Source organism: Trichosurus vulpecula, chromosome 2 (assembly GCF_011100635.1).
Source record: "Trichosurus vulpecula isolate mTriVul1 chromosome 2, mTriVul1.pri, whole genome shotgun sequence".
NCBI lineage: Eukaryota > Metazoa > Chordata > Mammalia > Diprotodontia > Phalangeridae > Trichosurus > Trichosurus vulpecula.
In genome coordinates, this window is record NC_050574.1 from 140,727,026 (window position 1) to 140,742,537 (window position 15,512).

Below are 15,512 nucleotides of genomic sequence, written 5' to 3' on the forward strand. Positions count from 1 at the left end.
TGTGTCCAACATGATCCCACTTGGGTTTGTTTTTTGAAGGGGGAAAGGCAGGACAATTGGGGTTAAGTGACTTGCCCAAGGTCACACAGCTAGTATGTCAAGTGTCTGAGGCCGGATGCTCACTGTGCCACCTAGCTGCTCCCACTTACGGTTATCTTAGCAAGGATACTGGAGTGGTTTGCCATTTCCTCCTCCAGCTCATTTTAAAGATGAGGAAACTGAGACAAACAGGATTAAATGACTTGCCCAGGGTCATACACCTAGTAAATGTCTGGGGCCAGATTTAAACTCAGATTTTCTTGACTCAAGGTCCAGCATTCTATCTACTATTCCACCTAGCTGCCCCAAACTCTTCTCTACCTTTGGCTAAACAATTTAGTTAATTTAGCTTGTTTTCACATGACATAATCTCCAGACCTTACATCTTTCTGGTTGCCCTCCTCTGAGTGCTCTCCACATTATTAATGTCTTTACTAAACTATACTTTCTGGAATAAAACAGGACACTCTATGGGTTTGCCATGTAATACATTAATGAGTTTGAGCAAATTGGAGAGTTCTGGATAATGAATAATAGTAGATGACACTTGAGGTTCAGATAAGGGTTTTATTGTGGAAGACCTTTAATAGTAAAGTAAGGAGTTTGGACTTTATCCTGCTAACAACAGGGGACCATTCAGTGTTCATAATGATCAAAGTAATACTTAAAGAAAATTACTCTATTCATGATGGGTAGGTTGGATTTAAAGTAAGTATTGGGCACAGAACAGTCAGGAAGCTATTAAAGGTACAAAGTGAAAAAAGTCTGAATTGAGATGCTGGCAGTAAGAAGGAACAGCTGTGGGAGTTATTTTTTTTTAAGAAGAATCAATAGGATTTAATGACTGAATTGGATGTGATTCAACAGCAAGGGATTAGACAGAAAGAAAATATTTTGGTCTAATGAACACAGAGACTCAAACATGTAGTAGAAAGAGTGATGAACTTGGGACCTTAGTTCAAATCCTTACTTTGCCACTTGTGTCCTTGGACAAATCATACAATATAGTTTATGAGGGAACACACTAGTAGATAAGAAGTGGGGGGACAAGGAAAGCAGGAAAGGCTTTGTTAAGAAGATGGTACTTGAGCTGCATCTTAAAGGAAGAGAGTATTTCTCTTAGAAATAAGGAGGAAGTACATCTCAGGTATGTGGGGAGCCATCACAAATGCATGGAAATGGGAGATGGGTTTTTGTGTGTAAAGAACAGAGGGGAAGACAATTTGGCTGGATCCCACAGTTCAGGGAGGGGAATAATAGTCAATGAGGCTGCAAACATAGGCTAGAACTAGGTTAAAAAGGACTTTAAAAGCTAAGCAGAAGAATTTATATTTTATTCTAGAAGGAAGACAGTTGCTTGAATAGGAGAATCACATGGTCAGATCTGTGCTTAAGGAAAACTATTTTGGCAGCAGTGTGTAGGATATACTGGAGTGAGAAGAGAGACTTGAAGCAAAGAGACCAACAAGGAGGCTGGTGCAAATGTGATCAAATGTGATCAAAGCCTGAACTAAGGTGATAGTTGTGAAAGTGAAGATAAGGGCTTGAATTTGAGAGGAATTGTGAAGTGAAGGTAAAATAGCAAGATTTGACAAGTGATCGTGTGGGGTGAGGGAGAGTGAGGAGTCACAGGTAATGCTAAGATTATGAATGTAAAACACTGGTGATGTCTTCAACAGAAATAGGAAAGGCTGGAAGAAGGAAAATATAATGGGTTTAATTTTGGACTTGTTGAATTTAAGATGTCTCTGAGATATCAGGTTTGAAATACCTCATTGGCAATTGGTGATGTTGGTCTGAGGCACAGGGGAGAGACTATGGCTGGAGAATATAGGTATGTATATGTATTTATGTATTTTTGTATCCATACATACACATGTATTTTGTTGGTCAGTTGCTTCAGTTGTATTGAATTCTTGGTGACCCCATTTAGGGTTTTCTTGGCAAAGATACTGTAGCAGTTTACCATTTCTTTCTCCAGTTCATTTTACAGTGAGTATGGTAAGACAGGCGTGGGGACCCTCCTGGCTGTGGGCACTCGGAGGAGTGGAGAGTCCCTGGTTTCAGTTCTACGGCAGAGTGGTGAGCTAAAGTTTTCAGTGATTGGAAATACCACAGGGAGTAAGAGCATTTTCAGTGACAGCATGGCTAGCAGCCCTAGCCATGGCTCAGTGGCACAGAGGAGTGCCTGAAGTTGGGCACCCAGATAGAACTCAGAAAACCACAGTAAGAAAGATGGGGTGCTTGAGGCATCATCCCCCACACCCTGGGAGTGGAACCTGACTATAATAATAATCCGCTAAAAACAAACATACATAAGCAAAGGAGAAAGAACCCAACCGTAGATAGCTGTTATGAAGATAGAGAAAATTTGGGTTCATACTCAGAAGATAGTGAAGTTAAAAATCTGTTCTTACTTCGAAGTAAAATGTTAAATGATCATAAGCCTGACAAAAGTTCTTGGAAGAGTTTAAAAAGACTTTTAAAATCAAATAGAAAGGTTGAGGGAAAATTAGGAAAAGAAATAATCCAAAAAAAATGAAGAAAATTATGAAAAGAAAGTCTAACAATTGGAAAAAGAGATCCAAAGAACTTAGAGAAGAAAATGACTCCTAAAAAACTAGAATTGGGTAAGGGGAATCTAATGACTTTATAAGACACCAAGAAATAGTAAAACAAATTCAAAAGAATGAAAAAATAGAAGGTAATGTGAAGCATACAATTACAAAATCAATTGATCTGGAGAACAGATTGAGGAAAGCCAATATAAGAATTGTTGTACTCCCTGACAGTTATGATTTAAAAAAAGTCTAGCTACGATATTATAAGAAATCATTAAGGAAAATTGTCCTGAAGTTCTAGAATGAGAGGATAAAATAGAAACAGAAAAAATCCCCTGACCACTACCTGAAGGGGATCTCAAGATGAAAATCCAAAAGAATAGTGTAGCCAAGTTTCAAAGCTTCCAGGTCAAGGAGAAAACACTACAAGCATCAAGAAAAAAAAATTAAATATTGTGGAGCTCCCATCAGGACAACACAAGATATGGCAGCATCTCTATTAAAAGAGCAAAGGGCTTAAAATATTGTATTTCAAAAAGCAAAGGGGATGAGTTTGCAATCAAGAATAACTTGGCCATCAAAGCTAAGTATAATCCTGAGTGAAAAAAAAAAGATTTAATGAATTGAAAGACTTTCAGTTATTTGTGACAAAAAGACCAGAACTCAGTGGAAAATGTGACATATAAGATCCAGGAGAAATATAAAGCAAACATTAAAGGTCAATTGTAAGGGACTCAATAAGGCAGGCCTACACAACTTGTTACCTGCAGGCCTCTTATGGTCCTTGTGCAGCTTGTACCAAAGGATTTGCTCTCCATTCAAAGGATGTTTTCTGCTACATTTTTTACTGGCCACCTGGAATCCTTTGGTATGCTGCAAGGGGCCCAAGGGCAAACTTCAAGGTGTGCAGGCCCACAATAAGGTCAAATTGTTTACTTCTTATATGTGAAAATGTTATCTGTATTCTTAAAAATGTTATCATTACGTAGGTAGTTTGAAAGAGTATGCATAGATAGAAAGCATGGGGTTCAGTTTAGTATGAGGGGAACATTCTAAAAAATAAGATTGGGCACTGACAGGTAAATGGAGCAAATATTTCATACAAATTAAGCTTGAAAGGAAGAAATGTTACAGAGGAAGCATTTTAGTTGGAGGACTGGTAGTGCTGGAATCTTATTCTCATCAGAAAGGAGTTAATGAAGGAATAATATCTACACAATATAAAAAGTCTTCTAAATTTATAAAGAAATAGGAGGGCAAGGAGACAGGATTAGGGAGGAACTGTTAAAAAGGTGTGTATATCAAGAAGTAGGAGAGTGGGGGCAGAGGATAAGGAAGAGGCTTTTAGAAGGGTGGGTAGATTAAGGAATAGTAATATGGGAGGGAATGTTAAAAGGGTGTAGATTTGATCTGAGAGGTAGTGGTTAGAAGTAAATTGTATGAGGAGGTATGGGGTAAAAAGAGAGGATGAGGATACTAGTGAGGAAAAATAGGATGGAGGGAAATACACAAAAAGTAATTATAACTTTGAATGTGAATGGGATGGACTCACCCATAAAATGGAAATAGATAATAGAATAGATTAAAAATCAGAACTGATAATATGTTGCTTGCAAGAAACACCTTTAAAAGTGATAGATGCATACAGAATTAAAATGATGAGCTGGGACAGAATTTATTTTGCTTTAGCTGATGTTAAAAAATGGGTACCAATCATGATTTCAGACAAAGTTAAAGCTAAGTATATTTAATTAAAAGAGATAAACAGGGAAATTACATTGTGATAAAAACTACCATAGACAATGACACAATATCAATACTGAGTCTACATGTACCAAATGCTATAGTATCCAAATTTTTAAATGAAAAGCTAAATTAATTACAGTTGAAAATACATAGTAGTACTGTAATAGTAAAAGATTTTAACCACCCTCTCTCAGAATCAGATAAATTTAACCATGAAATAAGTAAGAAAGAAGTCAAGAAAGTGAATAGAATTTTAGATAAGCTAGATATGATAGAAATCAGAAGAGAACTGAATGGGAATAGAAAGGAATGCACCTTTTTATCAGTGATAAAACTTTCACAAAAATTGACCATATATTATGGCATAAAAACTTTGTAGTTAAATGCAGAAGAGCAGAAATATTAAATACGACCTCTTCAGATCACAATGCAATAAAACATATTCAATTAGGGACTATGGAAACACAGAATAAAACCTAATTAGAGATCTAATTTTAAAGAATGAATAGATTAAAGAAAAAATCATACAATCAATAATTTCATTAAAGATAGACAATAATGAGACAACATATTAAAATCTATAGGATCCAGCAAAAGTCGTAATCAGGAATAAGACAAAGAAAGCAGACTAATGAATTGGGTATGCAATTAAAAAAATGAGAAAAAGAAAAATTAAAAATTCACAATTGAACAACAAATTAGAAATAAAAAAATAAATATGAGATTAAGAAAATTGAGCATAAGAAAACCATTATTTTTTTTGGTAAATAGTATTTTATTTTTTCCAATTACATGTAAAGGTTATTTTAAACATTGATTTTTATAAGATTTTGAGTTCCAAATTTTTCTCCCTCTCTGTCTCCCCTCCACCCTCCCCAAGATGAAAGGCAATCTGATATAGGTTATACATGTGCAATCACGGAAGCATATTCTCACATTAGTCATGTTGTAAAAGGAGAAACAGAACAAAAGGAAAAAAGACACAAAAAACAAAAACAAAAAAAATGTCAAAATAGTATCTCCAGCATTTATAATTTTCCTGTTTTGACATGGTAGCCAATCTGATAGGTGTGATGTGGTACCTCAGAGTAGTTTTGATTTTCATTTCTCTAATCAATAGTGATTTAGAACATTTTTTCATAAGACTATAGATAGCTTTAATTTCTTCATCTGAAAATTGCCTGTTCATATCCTCTGACTATTCATAAATTGGGGAATGACTTGTATTCATATAATTTTGACTCACTTGTCTATATATTTGATAAATGAGACCTTTATCAGAAACACTGGCAGCAAAAATTGTTTTCCATCATTCTGCTTTACTTCTAATCTTGGTTGCATTGGTTTTCTTTTTGCAAAACCTTTTTAATTTAATGTAATCAAAATTATCCTATTTGTACTTTGTAATGTTCTCTATCTTTTGTTTGGTCATAAATTCTTCCATCTTCCATAGATCTAACAGGGAAACTATTCCTTGGTCTCCTAATTTGCTTATGGTATCACCCTTGATATCTAAATCATGTACCCATTTTAAACTTTATCTTGGTATTGGATGTGAGATGTTGTTCTATGCCTAGTTCCTGCCATATTCTTTTCCAGTTTTACTAAAAGTTTTTGTCAAATAGTGACTTCTTATAACAGAAGCTGGAATCCTTGGGTTTATCAACCAGTAGATTACTATAGTCAATTACTACTTTGTCTTGTGTACTTAATCTAGTCCACTAATCTACCACTCTATTTCTTAGTCACTGACAAATAGTTTTGATGATTGCTGCTTTTTAATATAGTTCTAGATCTGGTATGACTAGGACACCTTCTTTTGCATTCCCCCCCTTAATTCCCTTGGTATTTTCAACCTCTTGTTCTTCCAGATGAATTTTGTTATAATTTTTCCTAGCTCCATAAAATACTTTTGGTAATTTGATTGGTATGGCACTGAAAAACTAAATTAATTTAGTGAGAATTGTCATTTTTATTGTATTAGCTCAACCTACCCATGATGAATTGATATTTTTTCCAATTGTTTTGATCTGAATTTATTTGTATGAAAAGTGTTTTGTAATTGTATTCATGTTGTTCCTGGGTTTGTCTTACAAGCAGACACTCAAATACTTTATATTGTCTACAGTTATTTTATTTTCTTTTTAATTTTTTTTAAAAAATTATTTAGTATTTTATTTTTCCCCACTTACATGTAAAAACAATTTTGAACATTTGTTTTTAAAACTTTGAGTTCTCTCCCTTCCTCCCTCTTCACCCTGTTCATTGAAAAGGCAAAGAATTCGTTAAAGGTTATACATGTGTAGTCAAACAAAATATATTTCCATATTATTCATGTTGTAAAAGAAAACAAAGACCAAAACAACCTCAAGAAAAACAAAATTTAAAAAAGAATATTTCAATCTGTATTCAAACACCATCAATTCTTTGCCTGAGGATGGATAGGATTTTCATCAAAAGTCCTTCAGTACAGTTCACTCATGCCCCATCATGTCCCCCATGTTCCCCTCCACTGTCAAAGCTTTTCCTTGCCTCTTTCATATGAGATAATTTACCCCACTCTACTCCTCCCTTTTCCTTTCTCCCAGTGCATTTCTCTTTCTCACTCCTTAATTTTGTTTTTTAGATATCATCCCTTCATATTCAACTCACACTTGTGTCCTCTCTCTCTCTGTCCCTCTCTCTGTCTCTGTGTGTGTGTGTGTGTCTGTCTCTCTCTCCCTCCATTCTATATATATCTATATCTATATATATTCCAACTGTCCCTAATAATGAGAAAGTTCTTATGAGTTACAAATATCAGCTTTTGATATAGGAATTTAAAGAGTTTGACCTTTCTTTCTTTTTTGTCACTTCTGATTTCCCTTTCCTGTTTACTTTTTTATGCTTCTCTTGAGTCTTGTATTTGAAAGTGAAATTTTCTATTTAGCTCTGGTCTTTTCATCAAGAATGCTTGAAAGTCCTCAATTTCATTGAATGTCCAGTTGCCCCACCGAAACATTATACTCAATTTTGCTGTGTAGGTGATTCTTGGTTGTAATCCTAACTCCTTTGCCCCCCAGAATATTATATGCCAGCCCCCATGATTTGTTATTGTAGAAGCTGCTAAATCTTGTGTTATCCTGACTGTAGCTCCATAATACTTGACTGGTTTCTTTCTAATTGCTTACAATATTTTCTCCTTGATCTGGGAGCACTGGAATTTGGCTATAATATTCCTGAGAGTTTTCATTTTGGGATCCTTTTCAGGAAGTGATCAGTGGATTCTTTCAATTGATTTTTTACCCTTTGGTTCTAGAATATCAGGACAGTTTTCCTTGATAATTTCTTGAAAGATGATGTCTAGGCTCATTTTTTGATCATGGCTTTCAGGGAGTCTTATTATTTTAAAATTATCTCTTGTGGATCTATATTCCATGTCAGTTGTTTTTCCAATGAGGTGTGTTACATTTTCTTCTATTTTTTTTCATTCTTTTGATTTTGTTGGAGTGATTCGTAATGTCTCATAGAGTCATTAGCTACCACTTGCCCAATCCTAATTTTTAACAAATTATTTTCTTCAGTTAGCTTTTGGACCTCCTTTTCTATTTGTCCAATTCTACTTTTAAAGTAGTTGTTTAATGTAGTTGATTATATCAATAACAACAAAAAACCCCAAAATACAACACTGATTCCTATTAAAAAAACATTTGAAAGCACAGGTATAAATGGATATTTCCTTAAAATCATTAGAAGCATTTACCTAAAACTATCAGCAAGCATTTTTTGTAATGGGGATAAACTAGAAGCCTTCCCAATAAGATCAGGTGTGAAACAAGGATGCCTGCTGTCACTAATATTAATCAATATAGTATTAGAAATCTTAGCAATAGCAATAAGAAAAGTAAAAGAAATAGAAAGAATCATAATGGGTGATAAGGTAATAAAATTATCACCTTTTGCAGATGATATGGTGATACACTTGGAATATCCTAAAGATTCAACCAAAAAATTAGTTGAAACAATTAATAATTTTTAGCAAAGTAACAGGATATAGAATAAACCAACATAAGTCATCAGCATTTCTGTATATCACCAACAAAATCCAGCAAGAAGATATAGTAAGAAATACCCTATTTAAAATAACTATAGAAAGTATAAAATACCTGGGAGTATGTTATGCCAAAGCAAACCCAGAAACTTCATTAAAATAATTACAAAACACTTTTTCTATATAGTTAGATTTAAATTATTATAGAAATATTAATTTTTCATGGTTCAGCAGAGCCAACATAATAAAAATGACAATTTTACCAAAACTAATTTATTCAACACATCTCAATTAAATTACCAAAAATTTATTTTACTGAGTTAGAAAAGATAATAAAAAATTAATTTGGAAGAACAAAAGGTCAAGAATATCAAAGGAAGTAATGAAGAAAATGTAAACAAAGGAGGTTTATCAGTGCCAGGTCTTAAACTATACTATAAGGCAGTAATTATCCAAACTACCTTGTCCTGACTAAGAAATAGAAAGGTAGATTAGTGGAACAGAGTAGACATACAATACACAGCATCAAATAATTATAATACACAGCATCAAATAATTATAATAACTCTGTGTTTGAGAAATGTAAAGATTTAAACTTTTGAGATAAGAATTCGGTATGTGGTAAAAGATGTTGGGAAAGCTGGAAAGCAGAAATTGGGCACAAATTAATGTCTTGCACCATTTACCAAGATAAGATCAAAATAGATACATGACCTAGATATAAAGGAGATATCACAAGAAAATTAGAAGAACATATTACCTATCAGACTTGTAGAAAGGAAAAGAATTAATGAATAAACAAGAGACAGAAGCATTGTGAAATGTAAAATGGATGATTTTAATTACATTAAACCAGAAAGGTTTCATACAAATAAAACAAATGTAGCCAAGATCAGAAGGAAAAAAGAAAATGGGGGGGGGGAAGAGTGGTAATAGGGAATTTCTTAGATAAAAGTCTCATATCTCAATATATAAAGAACTCTGTCAAATTTAGAAGAATGAGTCATTCCTCAAATGATAAGTGGTCAAAGGTTATGAGGTTATGAACAGGCAGTTTTTCAATGAAGAAATCAAAGCTATATATATAGACATATGAACAAAATCCTCTAAATTATTATTGATTAGAGAAATACAAATTAAAACAACTTTGAGATATCATTTTATACCTATCAGACTGGCTAACATGATAGAAAGGGAAAGAGACAGATGTTGGAGGGGATGTGGGAAAATTGGGACACTAATTCACTGTTGATGGAACTGTGAACTAATCCAAAGTTTTGGGGAGCAATCTGGAATTATGCTCAGATATAAAACTTCATATACCCTTCATATTCAAAACTGAAAATAAAAAAATTGAAATGTAAATAAAATGATGACAGCAAGATAATTATGGAGTAGGCATTCAAGAGAGCATGTTTGAAGGGGAAATAGATCTGGAATGTGGTCTGGAATGGAATCTGAAATGATTGGGTTGAAGGGACTGGGAATAAGGGAGACAACAACTGAGGTTGGCAAGGGAGGGTTGTTCTTTAGTAGCTAGTTGGTCACTGTTGCAGAAATAGGAAGAGAAGAGTAGAAGGGCATCGTAGTACAATAATATTTGGGGAATTAGTTGAATGAGGTAACAGTGAGTTCTATTGATGAAAGCAGATGAAAAGCAGTTTTAAGTTAGACAGTTTGTATAGGCATAGTCCTCAACTTCCTGAGCTGCTGTATTGCTGTGATTTAGGAGTCTTAGCCACATCATTGGGTTAGGAAGCTTAGTGAGGAGAGGAGGCAGTAGGCTGTTTGTCCAGTCTAAAAGCCCTTCAGATCAAGGTCTGTTCAGTTGTGCTAAGAAGGTAGGTGTTGGTTTGTCCATGTCCAGAAGCTGTGCAACCATAGACTTAGAACAGGAAGAAACCTTAGAGGTCATATAGGCCAACCCTGTCATTTTGCAGATGAATAAACTAAGACTTGGAGAGAATAAAAGATTTGCCAAAGACCAGTCAGTAATTGGTAGAGCTGGAATTAAAATCAAGGCTTTATCAGGGGTTCATTACATTGTACCACATCATTATCATTTTCCATCATTAAAAGTTTTTAGCCAATATTTCCATCAAAAATTTAGACTTAGAAAATGGATAGAGCATGCACAAAGTCCAATACACAAATCTTCATCACATTTGTAAGCTTGAACCCTTCACCTCATCTTCAGGATGGTTGATTCTGAATACTGGAGGTGGACTTTTGTTGATAGAAGCTGTTCTGCTGCTCAGCCTGGTTTCTCCCAGAAGCCATTTGTGGTAAATAATAATTGCTTCTTGTTTACCAGCTTACAGGGATATTTTTATCTCCTGGGAATTAAGGATTGTCAGGTGTGATGGTAGCTGAGCTAAGCCTAATGAGTGAAGCCCCATTTCCATGTACCACCATGTACCTTCAGGGCTATGGATATGTGGGCAGTAATAGCACGCATGCTACTGATGTTTGTAGGCCTATCCATGGTGCTGCCTATTCTTTAAAACTCCCCTCAGTTAAAGGAGAGTATTGAGGTTTGTAGAAGTGAATAAGGATACAGTAAATTGGCATTTCCATGGCTTCTTAATACTTATAATGCATGCTGCTAAATATGACTGTGCATCAACAAATCGGCTACCCTGGGTATTAATTTATGTTTATGTCGAATTTAAGCTTCCATATCAGTCCTTTGCTGCAGAAGGAGAGGATTGTATTATCAGACAGAGCACTAGAGAACCAACAGGGGAACATCAACTTCATAATGTGCTTCTGAGACTAACAAAGGTGCCTGAACTGATGACTGTCTAAATATACAATCCCTGAATAAACATTTGATCATTTGTTCAAGTCCATGATTTAGATATCTTTCTTCATCAGGTGTGCTATTTAAAACAACTCCCAGCTTACTCAAATTGTCTTGTTAGTTTCAGGCTGAGTATTTACATTTGTAGGCTTCAGGAGTAGAGGCATTCTCCATTGTAGACAGCATAGAAATTCAGGAACTGGGTTAAATTATCCTTTAGGTCTTTTCCTTCTCATGTTCTCCTTCTTCCCATTCGCTGTCTGTGCTCTGTCTCTGTGTCTCTATGTCTCTGTCTCTGTCTGTCTGTCTCTGTGTCTCTCTCTCTGTCTCTCTCTGTGTCTCTCTGTATCTCTCTCTGTCTCTGTCTCTCTGCTTCTCTCTCTCTGCCTCTGTGTCTCTCTCCCCTCTCCTCTCCTCCTCCCTTTTTCCTTTTCTCTTTCTGTTGTTTCCCTCTCCTTTCTTTCTCTTTCTCTTTTGTATCTTTCTCTCTCTTAAATGGAAATTATTTCTATTCAATTTTATCAATAACAAAATTGTGTACTCCCTAAACAGCCTAACCAATTGAAGGCTATGCAGCATGATTATCAGTGCTTTATATTTAAGATGTCAAGAGATAAACTAATCATAAAATGATTTTCTTCTCTTCCAAAGTGCAGAGAGCTGGGTGGGGGGAAGGGGTAGTGGCATGGCGAGGGGAGACAACCAGCTGATGCCACTTGCTGAGGAGGAACTGGCAGGCAGAGAGGACTAGAGGTTTCATAGCTGAAAATCTTGTTATGTTCATTGTTGGTCTATGGATTTCCATTATAGCAAAATGCAAGAATATAGGTAAAAAACATATTGTGAAAGAAAGAATCTTAGAGCCATTAAAAAGAATAGAAATTTTTAGTTCATATTTTCTATTTGTTGGATTTTTTCTTTTTATTTTCAAGAAACATAGTAAACGAGATTTTGCTTATAGTTTATTTGCTGACCACTGTAGCCTACAATAATCCTCCTAACTCCTAAAGAACTTAAAATTGTAGGAATGTTAATTAAGCCCAATTCAATTCACCAAGTATTTATTAGACACCCATTATATACAAGGCACTGTGTTAGGTGCTGTAGTTGCTGGACAAAAACCTAATAATCCTACTCCAAAAGCTGTAAGGGAAGAGTAGGAATAATTTCATATTTTTGTATTTGTATCTCAAAGCCTATCCCAAGGCCTGGCATGTAGTAGGAGCTTAATAAGTGCTTCTTGGTCCACTGATCTTAATGCAGTCTAAGATTGCATTAGCTTTCTTGGTTGTTCCATCTCCCTGTTGACTCATATTGAATTTAGAGTCCTCTAAAAGCTCCAGATTTTTTTTTAGAATTAATGTCTTTCTAGACACGTTCCCATACTATTATACTTGTGAATTTGGTTTCTTTCTTCCAAGTGGAAAAATTTAAATTTGTCCTTATTGGATTTGTCTCAGCTTGGGAGCTATGACAGCCAGCCACTAATCAGATTTAGTCTTGAACGATTTGTCTGAGTTGGCATTTCTAAATCCTGTAGCCTTTATAAAGAAAATAGGCCAGAGGCAGAGGGAAAGAGAAGCAGTACAGAAAAGTGGGTAGAAAGCTGATCTCAGAGTCTGGAAAAGCTGGGTTTAAGACCTGTCTCTGACACAGATTTTCTCTGTGACTCTATGGAAGTCAGGGTCTGTTAATCTCTCTATGGCCCTAAAAAACTCTGTAGACTGTCAGTTGAAGAGCAGGCTATAATCTACTTAGTTATACAGTGCTTCTCACTAAGAGCTCCTTACATCAGTGGTGGCAAATTTAAAAAGAAATGGGGGGGGGCACTAAAACACATATAAGGATCCCTGCAGCAGTGTATTGACTTAGAAAACCACATACTAACATTATCTATGTTGTATTATATTTTTATTTATTTTGTTAAATATTTCCCAATTTCCTTTTAACCTGGTTTGGACAGGAGTGTTAGGGGAGGGGAGGTGGGTCTCCTGTCACTCTGCACCAGTGAAATCAAAGAGAAAAAGGGAGGAAAGAAGTTAAAATGGAATAAGACCTATGGCCTGGTATGTGAGTTTAAAAGAAATACTGACATCAGCATGAGAGTGTCTGTTATTGTTATTCATCCCTAGTTCTCAAAAAAGACCAATGACATCACTAAGGTGATGTCTCAGCTTGCCTATGAAATTGATTTAAGTGAAGCAGAGCTGAGCAAAGTCTTCTGTTTCACCTGGGAGATTTGATTGATTGACTGTCAGTGGGAGACAACAATTTTTTTAAACTAATGAAAACTTAGGTGGCATTAATAAGAATACAGTATCGAGAAGGAAAGGAATAAGTCCTTTTATACTCTCTGATGGCCAGACAAAATCTGAAATCACCTATTTAGTTTAGGGTAGCACATACATAAGAGGAAGACTCGAATGAGGAATAGCACGCCAGAGGCATGTTATTTGAAGGAACTTTCTAAGCACAGCCTGAAGAAGAGTTATAAGGGGCATGCAATCTGTCTTCATTTATATATTATCTGGTGGAAGTAAACTAATGTTTACTTTGCTTAGACCCTAGAAGGCACAAACTAGGTCCAATGAATAGAAGCTGCATGGAAGTGGATTTTGACAGTATGTAAGAACTTCATAACAATTGGTACTCAGTGAAAATGAGCTCTTTTGAGTTGTGTTGAAGCAAAAATGAGATGGGCATGTTGTAGAAAGAATGTATGTTTAGGGAAAAGATTGGATTAGATGACCTCTCATGTCCCTTCTAACTTTTTTTATTCTGTAAAACTGATATTTATATCTTACACAATTTATTTTTTTTTCTCCTGAAATGTTTAATGCATTAATACTTTCATGATTCAGGCATGGGCAAAGATATATTTTGTGATGATCTCAGTCCAGTAATTTTTTTTTAAAAATCTGACTCAACTAACTCAAGTGCTGCCTTCTATAGTCTTTTCCTGTTGCCCCTAGCTGTTAGTGGTAGAAAGACAGGTATGTGGTTTGTGTAAGACTAAGTTTGCACCAGAGAGTGAAGATGATTGTTATTCTTAAGACCATGAAAGAACCCTTCTAGGAAGTGAACATGACCAACAAATAGAATGGTTTCTCAAAGCCTTTCTCTTGCCTCTATTTCCTCATTTGTAAAATAACATTTGCACTTTCTACCTCACAGAGTTGGTCATAGAAAAGCTCTTTGTAAGCCTTAAAGATATAGATGTGTGTATATGTATATGTGTGTATATATACATACACATATGTGGGGTTTGTATACATGTACCTATGTATAAATATGTACAGTTATTATTTATGATTATTATAAAATTGCCATTTTGGATAGCCTGTGAAATTATTTACCATTCCTAGCATCAAATTTGTCAGAGGAGGGTCTATATTTTTTTTTCATGTAATACTTCTTAAATACTTTGTTTTCAACATTTTAAAATGAACAAACCTTGGGCAGTCATACTAAGACAGTCAGTAAACACTGTACTAAAGGCTGGGGATACAAAAAGAGACAAAACACAGTCTCTGCTCTCAAAGAGCTCGTAGTCTAATAGGGTAGAGAGACAATAAGCAGATAAAAATGCACAGACAAGCTTTGTACAGGATAAATAGGAAATAATGAAAAGAGGAAGGCTTTAGGGTTGAGGGATTAGGAAAGGCTTCATATACAAAATGGAATTTTAATTTGGATTTAAAGGAATCGGGGGGGGGGGGGGAACAATGTGCAGAGATGAGAAGGGAAAGCATTCCAGGCATGGGAAACAGTCAGAGACAATGCCTAGAAAGGAAAGGGATGGAGTGTCTTCTCTGTGGAACAGCAAAGAGACCAGTGTCACTGGATTGAAGATAATATGGTGGGGAATAAGGTATAAGAAGACTAGAAATGTAGAAGGGGACTAGGTTATGAAGGTCTTTGAATGACAAAAAGAGCATTTCGTATTTGATCTTGGAAGTGATGGGGAGCCACTGCAGTTTATTGAGTAGGAAGGGAGTAGTAGCAAGTGACATTACAGCAGACAGGAAGTGCTGTTTCCAAACATTCATTCCACAAAAAGACCCTCCATCTCTTGGCTCTGGGCATTTTCAGTCTGACGCCCATGTCTAAAATGCCCTTCCTTCTCCACTCTGACTACTGACCTCCCTGGCTTCCTTTAAATCTCAATTAAAATCCTACCCCCTTCAGGAAGCATTCCCCAATCCCTTTTAATTCCAGTCCCTTCTGTCTGTTAATTATTTCCTATTTATTGTGTGTGTGTGTGTGTGTGTGTGTGTGTGTGTGTATACATATATATACATACATATATATATACACACACATACATACATAT

The 15,512-nt window shown here is 35.4% G+C and overlaps 1 protein-coding gene across 1 annotated transcript in view; it reads left to right on the forward strand.

Moving 5' to 3' along the window:
• Nucleotides 1-15,512, forward strand: part of GUCY1A2 (guanylate cyclase 1 soluble subunit alpha 2) — a 434,074-nt gene that overhangs the window by 417,267 nt on the left and 1,295 nt on the right. The window lies entirely within an intron of this gene.